We start from the raw sequence: 5704 nt of genomic DNA, 5'->3' as shown, positions 1-5704 counted from the left end.
CCATACACTTTGCCCAAGATTGTCTGTGTTTAGACCTTTTTGGCCTCTGCTGGTTTGTTTGGCCAATTGTTGAATTTCAGGTGAAACAAATATACAATGTATTCTTTTGTATCTGCTTTCTTTTTGTAAACAACATGTCTCCTAAGATTCCTGTTTCATATTGTGTTATATTAATTTCTTTAAGGGCTGCCCTGTTTCCATGATATAGGTATATGTCAATTCAGCCATATATTTTAATATTCATAGACATTTGAGCTGTTCCTAACTTCTAGACACTATAGGTAAAAAGAGTCATCAATGCTTGTTTTTGGTTGGGTGTTGGCTCTCACTTTATGATGAGTGAAATTGTCAAACCAAAAAACAAACATGTGAACATATAGACAGAGAAGTGCATTTCTGGGGCTATGTGAAGCAAGACTAACATACAGAACAGAACAAAAGGAATCCACTACCACAGGGTTGGTCTTCAGGTCCTAAGGTCCTTGGATCGTCTGCTGCCTTCTTGTCACCGTCTGTATTTTTCTTGTAGTTATTTCTTTGTTTTTTATTTTGTTTTGTTTTTCGAGACAGGGTTTCTCTGTGTATCCCTGGCTGTCCTGGAACTCACTCTGTAGACCAGGCTGGCCTCGAACTCAGAAATCCACCTGCCTCTGCCTCCCAAGTGCTGGGATGAAAGGCGTGCGCCACCACCGCCCGGCCCTTGTAGTTATTTCTAATGGACAGGGTTTTAGCTGTGTTTAGTGAGGTAGAGAAAAATTAATTGACTCCATATTCCTAAAAGCAGTTATTCCTGAAAAGTGCTTTTGAAATGCTGTTTCATGCCGCTGTAGAGTCCTGGTACATCACCTCCTGGGTTTCTATGGTAAGGAAAGCATATCACAAAAAGGGCTACCTGAATGACTAATATTCAAGGATTTAATAGATTTAATTAATTCACCTTTGTGGGTTTTCTATCTTGGAGTTTTGCCTAAGATATCTTGGAAAACGCTACTGCTGCTTCTGCTTTAAGAGAAGTTGGAAGTCACTGCTATAAACTGTTGAAATGTCCTCAAATCCCAACATTTTGTTTTCCAAACTATGTCTCTCACTGTCTTCTACACCTGGAAAAAGTGCAAAAATCTTTTGTCAAAATCATGTGTCTGTATTTTTAATGTGGGCAGCATGGTAGCCATAACCATATGCCATGAAAGCAGAGTCTAGCAAAATATCAGATATTTGCACACCTACCACAGATGTTCTCTTTTGCCATTCTCTCAGCTACTGGGATGGGGTCCAAATGCCTAAATATGAGTTGAGTTAGTTCCTAGCTGTGTGGTCTTATGTGAATGACAACAGAGACCCTCAGGTCCTCATCTGCAATAAAGCTTAATTTATGTGATAACTTGTTAAATGCTAATAATAGAAAATATAAAGGGCATGTAAAGTGATCATCTCTGCAGCCAGGTGTCACATTTTAAACGTGACCAAATAATTTAGTTTCATAGTTTCATTTTATTTATGCTAAAACTTTAAAAACTGCTGGGTGGGGGGCAGCAGTGCAAGCCTTTAATCCTAACACTTGGGAGGCAGAGGCAGGCAGATTTCTGTAAGTTCCAGGCTAGCCTGAGCAGACAAAGAAACTGCTTCTATAAAAAGCAAAACAAAGAAACAACCAGACAAGACCTTTAAAAACTAGGGGCTGGGAACGTAGCTCAGTTAGTAGAGTGCACTGTATAAATAGGGCCTGTTTCCTAACATGCCTGTAATTCTAGCACTCAGGAAGGTGGAGGAGGCAGGAGGATCAAATATTAAAAGTTATCCTTGGATACACATTGTGTTTGAGGCTAGCCTGGGACACTCAAAATACTATATTAAAACAACCTTAAATACAGATTCTTCAGTCAGTTATAGGGACCTTTTAAGTATATGTAAAATACCTTCAGTATAGAAAAAAACTATAAATACTGTGAAATTTAAATACAAATAAAATTACATCTGATGAAAATGTTTATAAATTGCAATGTATATGTATAAAATGTGAATACTTAGTATGAAAGCCAAAAACGTAAATAATCTTTATACTTACAGAGTATTTTACATATCCCAAATTAAATGTACAACATAGTATAATATTAGAAAGTAATTTTGCTCAGTTATTTTTATTTTTGTGTGGCTAATAGAAATTTAAAATGAATATACATTACTTACATTTTATTTTTATTGGACAGTAGTGCTGTAGACTAATGCTTACATATGGTCTATGTAAATAAATATTGCATGCTTTTACCTTTGGTGAGGTTAAGTGATTCTTTTTGATAGTCTTGTCTACTTGTTATTAAAATATATAAAATATGCCATATCAAATACTCGAATGTTCACAGAATATATACATATATATCTGAGCACACACATGTATATTTTACCTAAATGCTAGCTGACTGACATATGAGATATAAGCCCCTCTTATAAATCAACGGATACTGGATTTGCTAGTTGTTAATAATTGTAATGAAAAATTAAAAGCCAAGTCAACCCTGTCAGCAATGTGGAAAAGAGTGAAGAATATCCATAAAAGAAGCATTGAGCCAGGCATTGGTGGCGCACGCCTTTCATCCCGGCACTTGGGAGGCAGAGGCAGGCAGATTTCTGAGTTCGAGGCCAGCCTGGTCTACAGAGTGAGTTCCAGGACAGCCAGGGCTACACAGAGAAACTCTGTCTCAAAAGAAAAGAAAAGAAAAAAGAAAATTTTGCCCAAGTTTTAATATGTTTCCTAAGTTTCTACTCAATGCTCCTTTTGTTTGTTTGTTTGTTTTTTCGAGATAGAGACCAGGCTGGCCTCTAACTAAGAAATCCACCTGCCTCTGCCTCTGCCTCTGCCTCTGCCTCTGCCTCTGCCTCTGCCTCTGCCTCTGCCTCTGCCTCTGCCTCTGCCTCTGCCTCTGCCTCTGCCTCTGCCTCTGCCTCTGCCTCTGCCTCTGCCTCTGCCTCTGCCTCTGCCTCTGCCTCTGCCTCTGCCTCTGCCTCTGCCTCTGCCTCTGCCTCTGCCTCTGCCTCTGCCTCTGCCTCTGCCTCTGCCTCTGCCTCTGCCTCTGCCTCTGCCTCTGCCTCTGCCTCTGCCTCTGCCTCTGCCTCTGCCTCTGCCTCTGCCTCTGCCTCTGCCTCTGCCTCTGCCTCTGCCTCTGCCTCTGCCTCTGCCTCTGCCTCTGCCTCTGCCTCTGCCTCTGCCTCTGCCTCTGCCTCTGCCTCTGCCTCTGCCTCTGCCTCTGCCTCTGCCTCTGCCTCTGCCTCTGCCTCTGCCTCTGCCTCTGCCTCTGCCTCTGCCTCCTGAGTGCTGGGATTAAAGGCGTGCATGCGCTACCACTACCTGGCTAAGAATTTCTTGGTAACGGAAAAGTTCATAACTTGTCCTGTTGACATATTCAGATGTATAAAAGATTCTAAGTGACATTTCCCCTAGATTATGTACTTATTTGTTTTAAAAATTGTAAGAAGATTTATCTATTTTTATTTTATTTGCATGGATGTTTTGCATTCATGTATGTCTGGGCATCATAATTTATGCAATGCCCACAGAGGCCACAAGAGGGCATGAGATCTCTTGGAACTGGAGTTGCAGGTGGTTGTGAACATGCCAGGCATCAAATTGGGGTCTTCTGGAAGAGCAGCCAATGCTCTTAACTGCTGAATCATCTCTCCAGCTCCAGTTTTTTTTCTTAAAATATACCCCATTTCTAAAACTATAATATTAAAGTAATTTTAAAAAATAACTTTCTGTCTTAGTTAGGGTTTTACTGCTGTGAACAGACACCATGACCAAGGCAACTCTTATAAGGACAACATTTAATTGGGGCTGGTTTACAGGTTCAGAGGTTCAGTCCGTTATCATCAAGGCAGGAACATGGCAGCATCCAGGAAGGCATGGGGCAGGAGGAGCTGAGAGTTCTATCTACATCTTCATCTGAAGGCTGCTAGCAGAATACTGACTTCCAGGCAGCTAGGATGAGGGTCTTAAAGCCCACACCCACAGTAACACGCCTACTCCAACAGGGCCACACCTCCTAATAGTGGCACTCCCTGGGTCAAGCATATACAAGTCATCACACTTTCTCTTTGGTGATGATATTTCTGATGTTCAGAAAGTAAAGTAAATCAGGAAGTAAGATTCTGAGAGAAATCCAGATGGTTGGCTAGCTCCTCCAACAATGATTTGCCTTTAAACCATGTGTGTGGTACTATGTTATTTCACATATACACACAAGACATTTTCCTGGACAATATGATGTATGAAAGGAATAGTTCCTCTGGTTAAAAGTACTCTCATTTTTGGTTGAAACATAAACATATGTAATCAACAGGCCTGTTCTGGCAGTGGTCGGGCTGGGATGAGTGTTGTGCAGGGCCATGGAGTGGTGTCATGGCCAGTATAGTGGGAGCTGTTGGACTGACCATCAATGCTGTGGGATTTGCAGGCCACTGTACTTCACAAGCCATGAAGCATATGAAATAAGTAAAACAAGTTTTTCAAAGTCTACCAAAATCTGCCTTCAGTGGTGAGAAGTATAAGAGCTGGTTTTGAACGCACAATGACAAAGCAGAATGTAGCATTAATACTTGGTGTGATCCCTACTGCCAAGAAAGGGAAGATTAGATGTGATCATGGATGAATTATGTTTCTAAACCATCCAGACCATGGAGGATCTTCTTATATAGCAGCCAGAATCAGTGTAGTTAAGGACCCACTCCAAGGTCAAGCTAAAACACACATACACACACACACACACACACACACACACACACAAACAAAACAAAAAACCTTGAAGTAAATATATGTGACTCTTAAGCCCATTAGTCCATCATGAGTATGCATTTTTGCAATAAAAGGCCTTAGAGCCAGAGAATCCCAGTTCAGTTCCCACTAACCACTTGCCAGTTCACCATCATCTGTCACTCTAGTCCAAGGGAATCCAGCGCCCTCTTGTGGCCTCTATACCAGGCATGCATGTGGTGCACAGACATACTTGCAGGCAAACGCCCATACACATACAATAAAAATATTTATACTAAATATTAATATAATAGTTAAGTAGGTCACAGAAAAATATGAGAGAAGGTTTACTGAAAGATTTTGTTTTATGTGACAATTTTAGAAGTAAAATATTTCCATTTTAGAATAAGTATCAAACAAAAATCTGAAACATCTGAATATCTCTCTGTGTGTGTATGTGTGTTTACGGTATGTGCCACAAATATTTCCTCTCTTTGACGAGATAAAACTAGGGGTACTTGCCTTGTGTTACGATGCTTATTTCTAATACAGTCATTAAAATAAGTTCCCTTCTCTCATTCAGGGATGGTTCTGAAGCTGACCTTCAGAGTCTTCCCATCCAGAGACTCCCTGCCGACCCATTTCTTAACAAGCATTGATCTTTGTCATTGTTTTCTTGAAAGCTTATCCAAAATCAAATCAGAAATTAAATTCCCACTGTAAATCAGGACAATAGAGAGCATGAATAAGAGTCATCTAGCCTATTGGATTTGTCCCCAGTGATGTTAAAAGAAAACCAAGGCCTAGCCATATATTCTCTTTTTGGCACAGTTGTTCATTCATCTGGCAGATCCTATAAATCAAACGCTTATTTTAAAATTGTTGTTTTGAATCAGGGAGAAAACAACTCAGATTACCCTGAGGCCAGAATCAGCATGCCAAATCCAATTTGAAGACTTT

At 40.5% G+C, this 5704-nt stretch overlaps 1 pseudogene; it reads left to right on the top strand.

Annotated features, from left to right (window-relative positions):
- The first annotated feature begins 3970 nt into the window (after positions 1–3970).
- Positions 3971–5055, top strand: LOC143435510 (mitochondrial import inner membrane translocase subunit TIM14 pseudogene; annotated as a pseudogene).
- Positions 5056–5704: the final 649 nt, after the last annotated feature.

This window comes from Arvicanthis niloticus, chromosome X, assembly GCF_011762505.2.
Source record: "Arvicanthis niloticus isolate mArvNil1 chromosome X, mArvNil1.pat.X, whole genome shotgun sequence".
Classification (NCBI taxonomy): domain Eukaryota; kingdom Metazoa; phylum Chordata; class Mammalia; order Rodentia; family Muridae; genus Arvicanthis; species Arvicanthis niloticus.
This window is presented reverse-complemented; position numbering and strand designations above follow the sequence as displayed.